A 17684-nucleotide genomic window follows, 5' to 3' on the forward strand; every position below is an offset into this window, starting at 1 on the left:
TGCATACTGATTGACCCTAGAAAAATCATCGCATGGAGACAGCTTCCCAATAGCATTGGTGCCATGACTCATGGCGAACAATTCAACATTGCCTTGCAAAGCGCTGTATATCCTTTTCTTTTATCTTTTCTGCTACATACACGTTTTTTTTTTACATTCTTCACTCCTATCTGTAGTGTCTCCAGACCGTGAAAGTATTTTGAATAAGTAAACGAATTCGTTGTATGGCTAACTTTTCGACAATACTTCGACAATACGGCTAACTTTTCAACACTACGCTAATCCCAGCAGGGTCGTGCTACCGACTAGACAACAGTCGGAGAATTCGTGCATACAGGAGACCTGTGTTCACAAAAAAGAAATGCACGACAAATATCAACGTTCTTCTTCGCACAGTGACGAAGAAAAGCTCATGTTGACAGATCTGGAGCAGCTGTCGCTGGAGCGCGCGAAAGTTTTGAATTACAACCGCGGCTGCAGCTCAGTGTAGCGGCAAGGTGAGTTCCATCTGACGAGCTCGCTGTGAACCACAGTGAGCGCACACATCGTCATCGGCAACCCCGCACTTTCTTTCCGCCAACCAGAGGCCGCCACCACACCAGTTGTGCTAGGGTGCCTCGATGCGCGCGCCCCCGCTTAGGGTGAGGTCACCCTTTGAACCAGCCGGCGCCGCCTAAACCTGTTTTCGCGCGCTCCCTCCGCCATTGCGTTGCCCGCGTCGACTTCGCCGCGCTGCTGTGCGGGCGTCCTCGAAACGCTGCTGCGTTCGCGCGGCTTTCATCGGCGTAGAATGCCTGGATGTTGTGTTCCTCAGTGCTCCAACCATTCGAGAAATGGTTGGAGGATGTTCCATTTTCCAAGGGACCCAAAAAGGCGGCTTCTGTGGCTGGTGCGAGTCAAGCGTGACAAGTGGCAACCGACGAACTCCTCGTGTGTCTGCAGCGTAAGTGCCACATGTTGGTTCAGTGCTGTTTTTGTTGCGATTTATTTGTATTTTGTTGCGTTTGGGCAGCTAAGTGTCGTTCAATATTCTTCTTGCTCGGCTTAAAAAAGCTGCGTGAAACACTAAAACAAAGTAAATGAGTTTCACTACAGCGCGGTACAGGCCATTGTCTGCCGCTTGCTTGTTCGCATCCGAAATTGCACGACACGTGTCCGCTGGGGAATACGTACCACGCGTGCTTTCGCCGCTTCTTTTCATTCAAAGGTAATTGCCTTTACTAGGCGCTTGCCAGCGAATTGCGGTCTGGGCCCAAACATTGCATCAAGGCACAGAGCATGAGGACAAGCAAGGGCACATAAGCTGTGGCAATTACTGTGCAAATGGATGGTCCAGGAACCAATTTTGATTAATTCACTCACGATTTCTGAAGTTGTTTTTGACATGTGTGCGGCGTTGGGTAGCTTCCGCTGCCTATTAACCGGACGCTTCGTCCTACGACGCCGCATTATGTCAGTAAATGAGATTAACAGAGATCGTTGTTATGTGCAGATTGAGGCGCTCATTCGAGTAATTCGCCTGATATTTCGACTAATTTGTTCTTTGGCCTGTTAACCCGACGCTTCGTTCTGCGATGGCGGATTAAGTCAGTGAATGAGATAGACAGGATATGTTATGTGCAGATTGAGGCTCTCATTCGAGTAATTCGACTGATATTTGGACTACTGTGTTCTCTTGCGTGCTGCCTTCATTGTTTTCATTATCGAGCCGGAAATGCGCCGCTAATTTCAATATCAAATTCATCTGCAGGCTCATTTCGAAGCCAGCAGCTTCGAACAGAACCGCGCGGATGGGTGGAAGAAGCTCAAGCCTAATGCTGTACCAACGGTGTTCCCATTCAAAGGTGAGATGCCTCCTGACCCTGGTATTTGTTACCACGTTGCTTATCGGCTCATTATCTACATTTGAAAAAGTTATGTGAGGAAACGATTCATGCGCATACATATTAAATTTTCTGGCGCGCCTTCTATTCTGCTTTTAGTTAACACAATCTTAAATATATGTAATGGGCATTTTTTCTTATTTATCTGTTTCCAGAACTTCCTAAAGAGCGAAGGCCACCAAGGGAACGAAATGCACACGTGCCTGCATTATTCAGTGACGACGCAGCCGCACACAATTCTTCACGAGAAGTGAGAAACGTTCTTCCCTCAACTACGCAGGAATTTTCTCCCGCTGATTCTTCGTCAGACGGGGAGATAAATGAGAGATTGGCGGCTACGGAAACCAACAATGCTAATGGGCAACTTACTTCGACCCCCAGGGATGCACGGCTTCAAGAAACTGCAATAGTTACTGCGACCCAACCCCTCGATTCTGAGGCAGCTGAGCTTAGGAAGAAGATTGCAGATCTCACAGCAGCCAATAATAAGCTTAGACAACATCATAACGAATCTAAGAACACTGTCAAAAAACTACAGATGCAGGCACGCAAGCTGCAGAAAGAGGCAACTAATTTCTCACGAAATACGAAGTTTTTAAATGAAGACCAAATTCGTGCTCTTTCTCGGAACAACAATCATGGTAATTCGTGGTCAGCGCAAACAGTAAAGCAAGGTCTAAAAATTAAATTTGCTTGTGGAACCACCGGGTATGAAACACTCAGAAAGATTGGCTACCCTCTTCCATCCAGCAGAACGTTAGCAAGAAGAATTCAGGGCCTGAAGTTTCTGCCAGGTATCCTGCATGAAGTGATCGACGTCATGAGGTCGAAAGCAGAGGGAATGGAGGACGTGGAGAAAGACTGCGTTCTCTTTTTAGATGAAATGGAGATAGCACCCGGATTTGAACTCGACCGTGGCGAAGACGTGCTTCTGGGAGGAACGACGTTGCCCTCAAAGCCTGAAGAGCCAGCCAATCATGCTTTGGTGTTTATGCTAGGTGGGGTAAACCAGAGATGGAAGCAAGTGATAGCCTATGAATTCACTGGTAGGCACGTGGACGGCTCTGTACTCAAGGCATATGTCCTGGAAATAGTGCAGATATGCAGCCAGATTTCTCTAAGAGTCCGTGTTATCACATGTGACATGGGTGCAGCAAACCGCGCTATGTGGAGAGAATTTGGCTTTTCGAGCCACCGCCATTCGACAACTTCGTGCTCAATACCTCACCCAACCTTAAAAGGGAAGGAACTTTTTTTCATCTCGGACCCGGCACATGTCCTTAAGAACCTGAAAGGACAGCTTCTAAGCTCAAAAGTTTTCACACTCAGCGATACTACAGTAAGCAGGAACGGACTGACGGCCTCGAAGGTGAAATTGGAGCATGTACAGGCCGTCTTGGATTATGACGCAGCCAACGAACTTAAGGTAGCACCAAATTTGTCAGAAACCCACATTAGTTGTGGGCACTTCACCAAAATGAAAGTAGGAGTCGCTGTCCAGCTCTTCCGTGAAGCCCCACCAGCTATTCGGTTCCTAATAAAAGAAGGAGTGATTGAGCCAGAGGCCGAAACAACAGCGTGGTTTATGGACCTCGTTTCTAGGTGGTATGCCCTCATGTCATCGCGTCATCCCACCATGGCGCTAAGCCGCAGGAACATTACTAAATATCATGCCGCCTTGGACACACTACGCACGGCAACAGACACCATCAGAGAACTGAAAATGGGCACTGGATCTCAGTGGAAGCCATCGCAAGCAGGGGTCCTAATTGCGACAACGGCTGTCCTTCGCCTTCAAGAAGTGCTTCTTGGCAGTGAAGGGTATGAATTCCTCCTCACGAGCAGGCTGTTGCAAGACTGCCTAGAAAACCTTTTTTCTGTGGTGCGGCTCATGAAGCCAGTGCCCACTGCGTATGACTTGAAGTGTGCACTCCGACTCGTCAGCGTCAGCCACTTTCTTCACACTCCGAGATCAACAAGCTACGAACTTGACGACCGCGAATACCTTGTCGATCTGCTTGCACATAGCAAGAAGGAATGTTCAGAAAGCGAAGTCGATGAAATAAACGACACGGAAATTCTGTTCATTGAAGAGCTCACGTCAACCGAGTGCCGCATCTTGTTTTACCTTGGCGGTTTTATTTTGAAAGGAATTTTGAAATCTATAACTTGTCCGCAGTGCAAGGCTGCTCTCCTTGGCAAGCCCGACGATCAGTATGCTTCCCTGACTGCACTCAAGGAATACGTCAGGGATGGGCAAAACCTCGTATATCCAAGCGCTGATGTCATGAAAACTTTAAAAAACTACGAGGAACATTTCACCGCTGTCAACTCATGGTGCACAGGCAAATTTTTCACCATGAAGTCGCCACTTCGTTCTCTGATAGCCTATCTCGAAGGCATAGACAAACCCTCAGTGAACACATGCATGGCTCACAAAGAACGAATAAGCAAAATGCTGACTGCTGCATATGCCAGAGTGAGGCTCCGAATTCATCTCCGACAAATTCCGAGCACTCATCCTAGTGGCCACGGAAGCAAGACTTGTGCAGGGGTCAGCCTTGCGTAAGCAAGCTGGAATCTGCAGTTCTGCGAGCCTTTTCCTTCAAAGTCTGAAGTCTGCATCTATATATATAGTGATCACAACTATTTTATCAATTACGGTCTATTTAACATAAATGTCGACTTTTAAAAAGTGCAATAATGTTCAGTGTTCACGTTCCCATTAAACACAAATCTCTAACTTTGTGTGTTTTCATAAGCACTGAATAAATGATTTCATGTTTGCTTGGGTAACAGCTTTTGTATTCATCTGGCTGTTACCAGACGAAAAGGGGACTTTATATTTTATTACCGTTGCTGATGCTGTTTCTTCAAAGCGTGCAGAACCAAGACGTTGTTGCATTGACCGCGTCGGCTGAATTTTCTTACCGATCAAATTCACTCACTTGCATTGGGACATCAGTGAGGTTTCCCATGCAATCCTGTTTACCGCGCCTCCGTTCACGAAGAAAAATGCCCATTCAGCCTTTTAACGCCCTCCGCATAACAGCGCGGGAGAAAGGGGGTTAGCCCCAGTCGCTGCCGAGCGTGAGATAGGGAGCCGGAAAGCGGAGGAGTCCGTTCTCCGCGAGAACGAGCATGCAGTGGGAGCGAGAATGGCGGCCGCCGTAGCAGACGACGCAGATGTCCTCACCCTAAGCGGGGGCGCGCGCATCGAGGCACCCTAAGTTGTGCCAGAGTTAGTCTTTGGTACCGCGGAGCCGACATCGATTAACGATTACGGGGCTAGCTTCCAATGCTTGCGATAGGGGGAACCAGCAGCACAGTGTAGTGCCGGTGATAGGAGAGCGCATAGGGAGAGCGACCTCTTGCATGGCATGCCCGCGGCCGCGGAGCCTGGTCCGTGCAGCGGTGCCGTGCTACTATCTCAGCTGTCTGCGGCAGCGCGCGCTTCGCAAAGTGAGCAGCTTCTGTCGCTGCACAATGCGTTCTGTTCGCTTTTCGCATACATCTCTATACATCCTTATAATGTTTCGTCGGGACCAAACTTTAGCTCGGTTGGCGCGCGGTGCGTTTTCTCGCAGTGAACACTCATTTCTGTGGAGGTTTGTGAAGGAATCGGCCAGCTCATACGTGGGCACATTCGCTCCCTCCCCCTTTCACTTCCATTCCCCCCTACCAAGTACAGAATGGTAAGACCCTAGCTCAGGTCAACCTTACTGCCTTTCCTACCAATAATATATCTTGTCTCCAGCACCAGAGGCGCAGCGCTCCCATTTTTCCAAGAGAGTGAGGGTGATATCGATGCCAACTAACTCTGCACTGAGGGAGGCACACAACATAAATTACTCATTCTTGTAAGTAAAGTTCGCAAATTTTTGCACGCATGGTTCGTTACTATGAAAAAAATGTCACTGCAACATTCAACGACTCATAGCCACCAAAAAAAGAAGGGGTAACAGATACATCCGGTCCTTGCTTCTTTCTTATAACACGCCGCAGCTTGTTACTTTCCAAAGCACATCACCCAGAAGAATATCAGAATTAAACAGACAGTAGATTACAAAGTCATAGACAAATGCAAAGACAACAGACAATTGAATGTTTTGCAGTGTATACATGCTAACAGCCACAAATGCAACTTCTAGACACGCATTTAGTAGTGTGCAAAGAATAAGTAAAACGCTTCAATTGCAAGCAGGTTATTTAATGATGACGTACCCGGCAAACGCCGTAAATCCTACAATGCCATAACGTTAAAACAGTGCACTACATGTGCAGAGCAAGCGGCATCTGCTTATTGGGGGTGCCTAAGTTAGCAGCCCAGGAGCGTGTTTCTATTTACGCCCAACCCAGTGCTCGACCGCTGCACCGACATGCGCCACCCGCACGTACCCCGCTTCTAGGTACTTCTTCGCCGAAGCGCCCAAGGCCCACGCCGTAGATTCTTCGTTTCTTTTTTACTTCTATTTGGTTTTAAGTCCCTAGCGTCCAGGGAGGAGTGCTGTGCCTGGGCACGCAGCCTTCTCGGCCCCGTCCGCATTCGCAGAGTTTAGGCGGTGTAGGTAAGTTTTAATTTTAAATGCGTAAGCACTTCCACGCTTACTCAACGAGATAACCGTCCAACCGTCCGTCGCATTATAAGACGAACGCTTTCGAGACAGCGCCTTCAGCAGCGAGCGAATTTGCTTTTGCGCTGCCTCTCGCTTCAACGCCAACGAAGCGGCGAGAACGCAGTGCTATGCAGCTCTCAGCACACGCCTCACACTCTACCACGTTTGCAGATCGTTTTAAAGCTACGGGCCCGCTCGTCTTTCTTCAACACTAATGGCGCACTCGGCAAATCGCACCGGCACGCGCTGGGGCGAAGATGATTGGATGAAATATCGCATTGGCGCGCCCCGGTGCGCACCGGTGCCCTTAGCCGAATTCCCCCTAAGTAAGCGGCAAGAACACAGCGCGCGAAGGTATGAGCAGTCGGCACTCTTTGTTGGCATCGCAGATCGCCTTCAAAGTGCGGCCCACGCGGTGGTGCCATATACGAAGCCGTTGCCTGGGTACGTTCACGGTTCATAATGGTGCGACAAGGATGGATAAGCAGCTTAAGAGCGATAGCTGCTTATAATAATCGGAACGTCATCAGCGCACCTGGCGTCTCCACCTGCAGTACTTTGCTTGCATCATCAATGCTCCTTGCGCCGCCGTCGGCACCAGTTTGTGTCGCCACTGCGCTGTCGTTAGTACTGGCCTAATCAAGTTTCATAACATTGGTCATGACACTGGGCGGCGCGGAGATGAGCAAGTGGCACAATGCTTGCTCATACTAAGGCAACTCTCATAAGAATGTCTGCGTGATTTCTTTTGTTGTGGTTGTTCCTGGATGTTGCGCTATATTCTAATAAGCGTCGCGTGTGGCGCTTGCGCCTTGCTACTTTTTCGGCTGGAAGAGACATAGCGATGTAAATGAAGAAAGGACGCTTGATTGCAGCTTTGATATGGCTCGTGGTGCGAGAAACACTCCATGCCTCATGGTTATACCAACTTTTGTAGGTCGAAGCGCCTAGCACACCACGACCAACTTATGTCCCTTCACCCGTTATCCAGATTGAAAATTTCGTCCACTGTTACTTGAGCTTCCGCACACAAGTTTTATTGTGATAGTTATATGGACATTCCAGGTGCATTTGTGCCATCGCCGTGATGTTCCGTATAAATGAAACGTGTGCGGGTGTGCCTGCCACTGTGGTTCAATCTCGCCTGCACGAGCGAGGAACGCAGCCCAGTTGCGTGCCCTCTCCTATGGCGCGCGAGGCAGGGGAGTGGGGCGAGGGAGGACTGCGTTCTTCTCCGGGGTCAGCTACGATGCCTCGTTGTCCTCCTCGCCCTCCGCTCCGTACAGAGGGGAGACTACCGCGGCGTCTTGTACGGTGTTGGCCAAGCGAATCAGGAATGATTCTGGAGTGATTCTGGAGTGATTTCTCACTCCACAATTTTCACAGCTAGTTTCCGCGCTCATCCAGCGAGATATATTCGTGTTTACCTGTGCTCGCGTGACACCGTGCTCGTTGTTTCAGGTGAAACACGTTTACGGGCTAGTTGATTTGAATCCATGATAGAATGTCTAAACGCGACTGAAAAAAGAACTAGAAAGAAGCAAACACACAATGACAGCGCTATCTTTGTGTGTCTGTTTCTTTCTACTACGTCTTCGTTGAGTCACGCTTACAGGTTCTATCATTGTTCATTTAGTTAAAAAGCGAATGTGTACAAAATTATGCGGCCGATAATGCTACAATCGTTACTTCGCACATCTATCTACTAATTTACTATAGCATTCGGTGGTTCGCCTTTCGGGCAGAACTGCGAATTTTTTATTTCAAGATAGCCTAGGCGGCGTGCATTCTTAAACCTACTTTCTCTTAGCAACAGCTGGCTGAGCTCATTGTGCGCCCAGGCATAGCATCTCCCTAGTCCCACGAAATAGCTAAAAGGATCTAGGGCACTCGCCGTGGCGCTTTGGGGAAATATGTACCTATACACGTGGTAAGCGCGAGAGGCGCATGGCTGCGCAGCGATCGAGCAATGGGTTCGGACATAAATAGAATCACGCGGCCCGGGACGGGTGGGGTTGGTGTGAAAAAGGCCACGCCCCCCTCCCTCCCCCGTTCCCACGCTTATATCTAGCAAACACAATAGCTTTGGCATGAAATATGTTACAGCGGAGCTGTATATCTCTAGGCTACATTCAAATTTGCATGTACTCACACAAAAACTTATCATTGTGAATGGCTCATACTCGAGTAAGCAAACAAAATATGCAATGGCTGATTGCCCCGTAAGGCAGAGGCTACAAACATACAGCGAAGTAAAGCCAACAGTGCTTACATTCTTTCTAATCACGCGTACAACGTACAGAGCCGCATGTCGAAAACCGTCATTGTAAATGGCCCATACCCCCCTAAGATTCATGGCTACTCACTTTTCGTGGGTTAGTTCTGGTGACACTGCCCTTTAGTCGTTGCCGGTGATTTCAATGCAGATGCATCGCGATCGAAAAAGGAATGGTTTACGCGTGTGGTGTTGCAGATACATCGCTTGTGATGCCACACCAATCCTGCCCAACCGACCACCAAGCGGCGTGCGGGCATCAATTTGACATTATCAAAGAATGTGTTTGCAGTAGCGAGTATGTCAATCAAGGTATGTTATAGTGACCAGAAAGCCGTTGTGACCGTCTTTAGTAAGTGACAGTGAGTGATGCAATAAAGTCTTTACCAGAAGTCTTCTTCAACGAAATTCAAAGCTCCGCTGATCATCCACTTTTGCCAGGCGGAATGGCATTATATTTGTCTGATGTCACTTCCTTCTATTTCGTTTTCCTCTTACATATTGCAATGGACGTCGCGTAGGCCAGATACCCCGTCATCATGTGGGAAGTTTTCCCATCCATGGCCTGCTTTCATTTCCCCTCATCTCGGAGAAATGCTGAAAAAGACCGTACTCGCCCATTGACTCGAAGATCAGAAAGCCCCCGGCCTCGTGATCTCGGAGGCCATGACTAGGCTAAGGTCACTGCAATCTCGGGTGTCATTATTGGTTAGGGCAAATATTTTTCACAAACCTCATTAGTTGTTTTGATAACGCAGAAAGTTTGCGTAGGTGGAATCTTGACATTTATGTATCATGAAAAGAAAGGTGGCTGACCAGGTCGCACTTGGTTTGCTACCCCACACTGAAAGAAGGGAAAGCTTACAGGAATGATAAAATGAGGGAAAGGAGTAACATGTGACGAGAACGTACAAGCAAATACGTTCACAGTGCAATATAAAAGCGCAATCAACACTTGTAGCAGAGGCTAGTCTTCTTTAATAAGTGCATCTAGTTGTTTTATGGACTTCGGTTGTCCTTGTCCTTCTTTACTGAGCTTAATATTTCAGCTATGTCTAAACACGTGTTTTTTCATATTACTCGATTGACTCGATTATATGACTTGTGTTTAATAGTTTTCATAACGTTGTTCGTTTCGGGGGTTTTACTGTCAAAACCACAATTTGATTATGAGGCACCTCACAGTAGAAGAGATTCCAGAATAATTTTGGCCGCCTGCGGCTCTTTAACGTGAATGCAATGCACTGTATGCGCGAATTTTTTCATTTCAACTACACCAGAATGCGCTGGTGGCCGGGATTCAATCCCTCGTCCTCAGGCATAGTTGCACAGCGTGGTAGGCACTACGCCACCTCGGAGGGGAGTGATTAATTGCATTAAGTGCTGAATTTACTCTTTTGCTGCTGATTTCGTTTTATATATTGACTATTTAAGCGTGTTTATAAATTTGTCCCTTTTGCCAGAACATTTTGATATCACCATATGCTATCATGTATTGGTCATTGAATTATTCACTGCTTGTAGACAAGCCGCTTACACGATACTAGCAGATATGTTTAATAATATATGTGCAACACTACGTAATAATAGCGCAACAGGAAGTGCCTGATTTTCAGCCTACAAAAGTACCAGAGCGCCAGAAGAAATTATCTAAACAATGGCTCCAATCCTATTTAAAATGTTTCAAAATGAGAAGCCTCAAGATGGCTCACTAAGGAACCTTCAATTTCAAAGCGTCACATTGAGTTGTGCGTGTTTAAGAGGAAGTTTTAGCTCAGGAGCTCCGATACCAAATACATTTTACTTAGGAAATTGTTTGTGTTATCAACGAGTGCGCCGAATTTGATGATGTTTGTTCCATGTGTAAAGAGAAGGTAAATTCTAGGAATTTTTCAACATGGAAGGTAATCCATGGCGGAAGCGTTCTTTTAGGGCTTCTTTAAAAGTGCACAAATTGTGAATACTGAAGTACCAAGTTTTCAATACTCTAACTCAGCAGTAAAAAATCCACAATAAATTTCTGTAAAGTGCATCTAATAACAAATTGAAGGCGGACAACATTGCTGTATTACATACAGCTCTGTAACGTACCAGTGTTTTTTTTTGCGTTTTTGGAATTTCGCAAAACCTTTGTAATCTTAGACGGAATTTTTGTCAGCTGCTAATTTTTATAAGAAATTTGTGCGCTTAAGCTTTTTCCGCTAAAAGACATGTGGTTTGCAAAACTGTCTTCTGATTTTCGTACAAAGTTGCAGATATTCTAAATGTCGCGCGTTTATTTTCGCTAAGCTTTCTGTGTTTCAAACATCTTCCTAAATAGTAATAGGTACTAAATAAATATTGTATTTCGTAGTCTTCGGGTAAAATTTGATTCAAATAAGTCCAGCGGCATTCCTGCTGGAAGAATTGTTGCATTATGCGTGTGTTCGCATCGGAAAATCAGAGTTCGCCCCTAACAAAAGCTTGCCTTTAACTCACCCCGCGGACGGATCGATTCCTAACATGACGTCACCGCCTCTGGTCAATGCTCCTCCAGGAATATTGCCAGTCGTTAGCATTCGTCGACGAAGTGATGCACACTTGGAAGATATCCTCCCCGCGCCCGCATAGCGTTTCACTTGATGAAGTGATGGCGGGTAGTCGGGGACATCGAATAGCCGTCGCTACGTGCATACGCGATGATGCCGTCTAAGGAGGTGTATCCTGTAGGCACCTTTGATGGGGATGCATGAGTATGAGCCTTTATTCGAGAAGTGCATGTTACATATACAGGACTGAGCTGAAAGCAAAAGAATCCACTATGTAGCGGTTTGCTGGTGCTTCCTACCCCCAGGCGTACATCGGTAAGGCAGTACGGACACAACAACCAGTATAGAAGACAACTGAACGATCATATTACAAGTTAATTCGAAGATAAAACACACAGTGTGGTGAACTGCAGAGCAAAAACAGTAATAGCATTTCAGGTTTTCAATACAACACATACTGCAAAGGCATACACAGACGAAAATAATGAAGAGGACTTTTAAAATGAAGGTGAGAGATATGGGAATCACGGTGTGACATAATTCAAACGTGTTTAGTAAAGACGGCAATGCATGCTTCTGAATATGAAGAGCATAAATTGTACGTGATCGAGGCACATGCCAGTATACATAATACCTTGTAGAATAGTAGCGAGTGTTTGTGTCAAGGTTCGCAATATAGGCTAGGAATGAAACATCGCTTTCAATTTGTGGTTTTAATATCTGTAAGAGGCGGAAGTCATAGAAGTTGGCCGAATGTGTGATAGAATAAGCAGCAAAGAGAGGCAGGGAGGGTGTTGCAAGAGAACTGTTTGGGATTTCTCTCACCGTATTGCTTAGTAAAACAAAGAGCCTTCTAATGTTTGTTCGTGTAGTCCCAAATGAGAGCACAGCACCTAACCTGTGACTCAAGGAGTGAGTAGTAGGACATAGGCTTATTTTTCTTAAATTTTCCAGAGATGCCGACTACACTGGCGAGTTTACGTTGTAGATGGTCCGTACGGGCATTTCACGACGTGCATTCGTTAAAATATGCAGCCAATATTTTGACTGCATCTGTCATCTGAATTGGGTCCTCCCCAAGGATAAAACTAACGTTGAGGGAGTAATCTTGGTTTTTAGCTCTTTAAAAAATTGGCTTGGATTTTGTTCGAACTTATGCAGACCATTTTTAACAGACCGCTAATGCAACATATTGAAGACGTTGTTCTGTTTGGTGGCCAAATCGTCCCCACCATCACCTGACAAATATAAACGTGTACCATCTGCATAAATCACATATTCAACATCAGTATCCATTTCTAATTATTCATTTATTTAGGCAATAAACAATAAGGGGCCTAGTAGGCTACCTTCAGGAAAGCTAAGTTTAGTAGTTTGACATGACAAATGCTCACCGATAGCCACATACTGAACACGATTGTGAGAATAGCTTGAGAATAAATCAATATGTGACGCCGTGCATACCATACTCAGGAAGCTTGAGAGTAAGGCTTGCATCGTTGAATCTGTCGAATGGTTTTAAGAAATCTGTGAATATGCGCAAAGTAATGATATTGTTTTCTATACCGGCAAAAATTTGTGGACATTGTTTATCAATGCAAGCACTGCAGATAATTTTTTCCTGAGTCCCAATTGATTAGTGGTAATTAGATTGGACTTTCCGAAAAAAATTGAAACACATACAAAATTTATTCTTTCCAATCCTGTAGAAGAAAAATGGTAAAATTCATGTAGTTCCGTAATTTCAGAGAAGTTCCTTAGAACCATGTTTATGGAAAATTACCCGGAATGTTCACCAGGTTCTCGTTGCCGCAACGCAGAATATATTCCCATCACTAGCGCCCGCATTGCGAAATTAAAACGCCGTAATGGCCATAGCGGCAAAGACATTCCCAGTACATTTTTGGCGCACCGTCCGACCACGCTTTAAGCCATTCAGCCGGAATACTTCTTTGCATCCGAGAACAATGTCCAATAACACGAACCCACCATAAGGATCTGCGTTATTCAATGTAATTTACGCATATCATAAGCGAGAAAACTTGTCCTCTTTCCAAAGGCCGTTTGCCCTTTCGCATCGCACGTGCCAAAATTTATTAAGTCAGCGCAGTCCCTAGCGCAACGACTTCAAATATTAAAAGGCGCCCATTGAGGGGGAGGGGGAAGAAGTTAAGGCAACAATTGCCGAAGCAACAAAAGATGTAGGGTGGTTCTCTTAGTATATGCAAAATATTAAAAATGCCTATGGCAAATACTAAATATTTTAGATCCTGACATGCAATACTCAGAGGCGGACATTACATGTACGAGAAACTGAAGAGCACATTCGACTAATCAAGAAATAATTTTTAGGTTTTCAAATAAATAATTTAAGCACATTGCCTTATATGAATTGTGGCCGGAGAGTTCGTATTGCGTAGCCAGTTGAAACGAATTCGCACTATGATACCACTCTCCGTGCATTCGTTACAATACTGTGCCTACAGTACATGTTTAGCAGTAGTTCGACGGTGCATATTTGGAAACTGGCGCCCTCAGCGGAATTCGTTCCGATGTGTATATCTCTTGCTAACATGTCAGATACAATTCCTAATTCTCATTATATCACTAAAATATACTTGTCAAGAACAGATTTAGTCAAATTTCATGACTAGTCTAATGTGTATTTCGATTTCTAGTTCAAGGATTATTACAGAGCTATCTACCACAGGCAATCTTCTTATTAAATACGTTCAAACACACACACACACACACACACACACACACACACACACACACATATATATATATATATATATATATATATATATATATACATGTATATATATATATGTATGTATGTATGTATGTATATATATGAGAAATATATATATATGAGATATATAGTTATAATGAGAAATATCACAGTTGCACGCGAAGGGTGAAACATCATTTGGATAGCAAATTATTACACAACTACACGACATCAGGGTAGCTTTATTGGCCGTAGAAGCTTGTACATAATCCCCACTTACTAATTGCATTAACAAGCATCGTGTCCTGCGCGCACAGGCAAACATAAGCACATGTCACTCGATGACCGCGGACACTCGCTGTTAAAACTCTGGCGTAAGGAGGCGCGGCTGCGCTAAGCGGCGCCATACGTGGCCGCCGCCGGAGTAGAACCCCCCTCCCCCACACACACGCACATCGGTGCTTTGCGCGCGACGGAAGACGGTGTGCTTCCTCCTCGCCTGCCTCCCTGGCGCGCAACATCGAGCCACCATCCTCGGCACTCACTCGCACGCTGTCACTCGCACGCACAGCATACTGTGCGCGGCGTCAATAATATCACACTTGGACATTATAGGGAACATCACAGCGACGCCGATAACAGTGACGACGGCGGGAATGCGCCTAGAGTGTTCAGACAATCGCTATCGCAATAAAATGCTCCTAGTACAGAAAGAAAAGCACGCACATTTCCGTGCCCACATGAACTTAATACTTCTCTCGAGTAAAGGGCTCCAGTACCCTTTGCCTGTCTACATTAGCGCAGCTCCCGCCAGTGCGGCTGTTGCAACGGCAATGAAGGTGCTCATGTACCTCGCATAACTTTTCAAAAACCCTTCTCTCGACAATGCTTGAACACATCAGGCTTCGGAAGGCACTATTTTCTCTCAGGTAAACTCATCCCGGAAGCGGTTTTGCGTGAAACAGAAGCGTTCTTACAAAAAGAAATTGAACATGCTGGACGCTGCGTCTCATTCGATAAACAAACCTTCCTCGTCGTTTACATAGCGCCAGAAGCAGTAGCTCAGCTCGAATTTTTTTCTTCCTAATGTGGGGGAGACAGGGAGGAGGGTGGAGAGGGACCACGCAATTGACGCAGGAGTGGGAGGATGAGGAAGGGGGGAGGGGGTGCGTGTAGACCACATACTCTCACCGAAACTTCGTGAGGAGGGTAAGGGCACGTGCCCGGTGTGCCACCCCGTTGTAACGCCAGTGAACAGAAGTGCTGAGCCGAAGAAAACACTTACGAACTGCCGGTTGTTTTAGAAGACAAATAATCATGTCGCAGAGGACATTTTTCGGCGCTCGCTAAGGCCATTCCACGTGGCCTCACGGAGGGGTAATGGCCATGTCTGGCTGCGTTACATTTACGAAACGACTGCAAGGTCTTGTGTGAGCAAAGAAAATTGCGCACTACTCCGTAAATGGCCAGTGCGCCGGCTCTAAAATTCGCGGAAGGCAGTAGACGAGAGAAACGGCTGTTTCTGTGGCCCGAGATAGCGAAACGCTTCCGCGTAATGCCGACATAAAAATATAGTGGTTCCTTGGGGTGTGAACTACTACACTAAACCCGTTTATCTTGTTTTGTTTCTTACGTGTTTTCGAATTGAGAATCCCATGTTGTCTTTTGTCACTGCAGTCTGCTATCTACCTAACGTACGTATTTTTACTGGTCTGTACTCGGTTGAATAGTGTCGCTTGAGTCATCCATTAGTGCAAGGACGTCGATGAAAGTGATGATGCTTGAAAAGGGGAGCTGAATCTAAGGCTTTGAAACGCATTAGACAAAAACATTGAAAAAAAAAGTACTATAAGACTCGGAGGGTGTGCAAAACTTCTGCTCAGCTTGCCATTGTAGACACATTGGTGGTTCCCCGAACATAGTCGAAAGAATATCTGGCTGCCTGCGTCCACATTATCATTTCTTTTTTTCCTAATAAGCCTCCGTTTCACATCACGCATCTTCGGAGGGACGCACTTTGTGGAGGTTTCCGAATTTATTTCCGAATGGTCACGTAGCCGGGGTTTAATGCGCGACAAAGCGAAAAGTTTCAGTTGTGGTGAAGAGGAAGACGAAGAAGGCGCTCTTGTTGCGGCTGTGCGCGTGATCAGCGTTGGTCGACTGCCAGCGCTACCAGACTGTGCCTAGTGCCTCTTAATAAATCGCCTTATTACATTTGGTGGAAGGTGCTCCACTCCCCGACCTCGCCCTGGAACTTCGCAGCCGAACTTTAACATCTGCTCCAGCCGCTACTATGACCGACGCTCCCAACAATCCATTCGGCGCATCTGCCGCTCCTGTCATGTGCGGCGCCATGCAACGGCAGCGGGACCCTCCTGTTTTTAGCGGATCAGGTGAGACTGACGTAGAAGACTGGCTCTCTACCTACGAGCGCGTCAGTGAACACAACAAGTGGGATGACCCGACGAAGCTCCGTAGCGTCATCTCCTATCTTGCTGACGTTGCGAACCTCTGGTTCCACAATCACGAACGGGAACTGCAAACCTGGTCCGCTTTCAAAACTGCATTCGCGGAAGTCTTCGGTCGCCCAGTCTTGCGAAAACTCCGTGCAGAACAACGCCTCCGCCAGCGCGCTCAACAGCCCGGCGAGACTTATACAAGTTACATAGAGGATGTCGTCGATATTTGCGCCCGCGTCGATTCCACCATGACTGAAGAGGACAAGGTGAAGCACATCCTCAAGGGCATCGAGGACGACGCATTTCAAATGCTCCTGGCGCGGAACCCTACTTCTGTGGCAGCTGTCGTCACTCTTTGCCAGAGCTTCGATGAGCTGCGTCGACAAAGGGTCCTTGCGCGCAGCGCTCTCGCACCTGGCGACTCTCTCTCGGGCCTCACACTTCGCTCGAACACCACACCAGCAGCATCGCTCTCTCTTGAGATTAAGGATTTCATTCGTGAGGAGGTGGCACGCCAATTGTCTATGCTGCCTCTCAATGATGGACCTCCCCAGCCTGACACATCTCTGGCTGCTCCCATTAGGCGGGCCATTCGCGAGGAACTTGCTGGGTCTTTACCTTTCGCCCACCCCTGCCCTCCCGTGGCTGCACCTCTGACCTATGCCGAAGTCGCCGCGCGACCTGCGCCGCCGACGTTCTGGTTTCCGGCGCCAATGCGACTTCAAGCTGCACCTCCTCCCGCGTCGCCTCCCGTTCCATCTCGACGCCCAGTTCAGACCCCTTGGCGCACACGCGACAACCGACCCATGTGCTTCGCTTGCGGTGTCGCCGGCCACGTTGCGCGCTTCTGCCATCGTCGCATGCCACCTGGTAACGCTACTATCACACCGTCTGGATATGCCTATTCCCATGACACCACCGGGCATGCGGCTCTTCCCGACCACGAGTTTTCGCCGCCTCCTCGACGCCCTGTCGGCACCCATCGTTCGCCATCACCACGTCGTCGCTCACTTTCCCCCTTACGTCGCCGCCAGTCACCTAGCGAGGGAAACTAGTTGCTGCAGTTCCGCAGGCACGAACTGCAAGCTTCGCGACTTCTACAAGGCCTGCACAGTCGCCACGCAATTTATTGGACGTTTTGGTCGAAGGAACCGCCGCAATTGCGCTTATTGATACTGGGGCTGCAGTT

The 17684-nt window shown here is 47.1% G+C and overlaps 1 long non-coding RNA gene across 1 annotated transcript; it reads left to right on the plus strand.

Annotated features, from left to right (window-relative positions):
- The first annotated feature begins 640 nt into the window (after positions 1-640).
- Positions 641-2420, plus strand: LOC139048410 (uncharacterized). The gene is made up of 3 exons (XR_011507676.1): positions 641-943; positions 1751-1844; positions 2039-2420. It is a non-coding gene; the product is annotated as an uncharacterized lncRNA (long non-coding RNA).
- Positions 2421-17684: the final 15264 nt, after the last annotated feature.

Source organism: Dermacentor albipictus, chromosome 8, assembly GCF_038994185.2.
Source record: "Dermacentor albipictus isolate Rhodes 1998 colony chromosome 8, USDA_Dalb.pri_finalv2, whole genome shotgun sequence".
NCBI lineage: Eukaryota > Metazoa > Arthropoda > Arachnida > Ixodida > Ixodidae > Dermacentor > Dermacentor albipictus.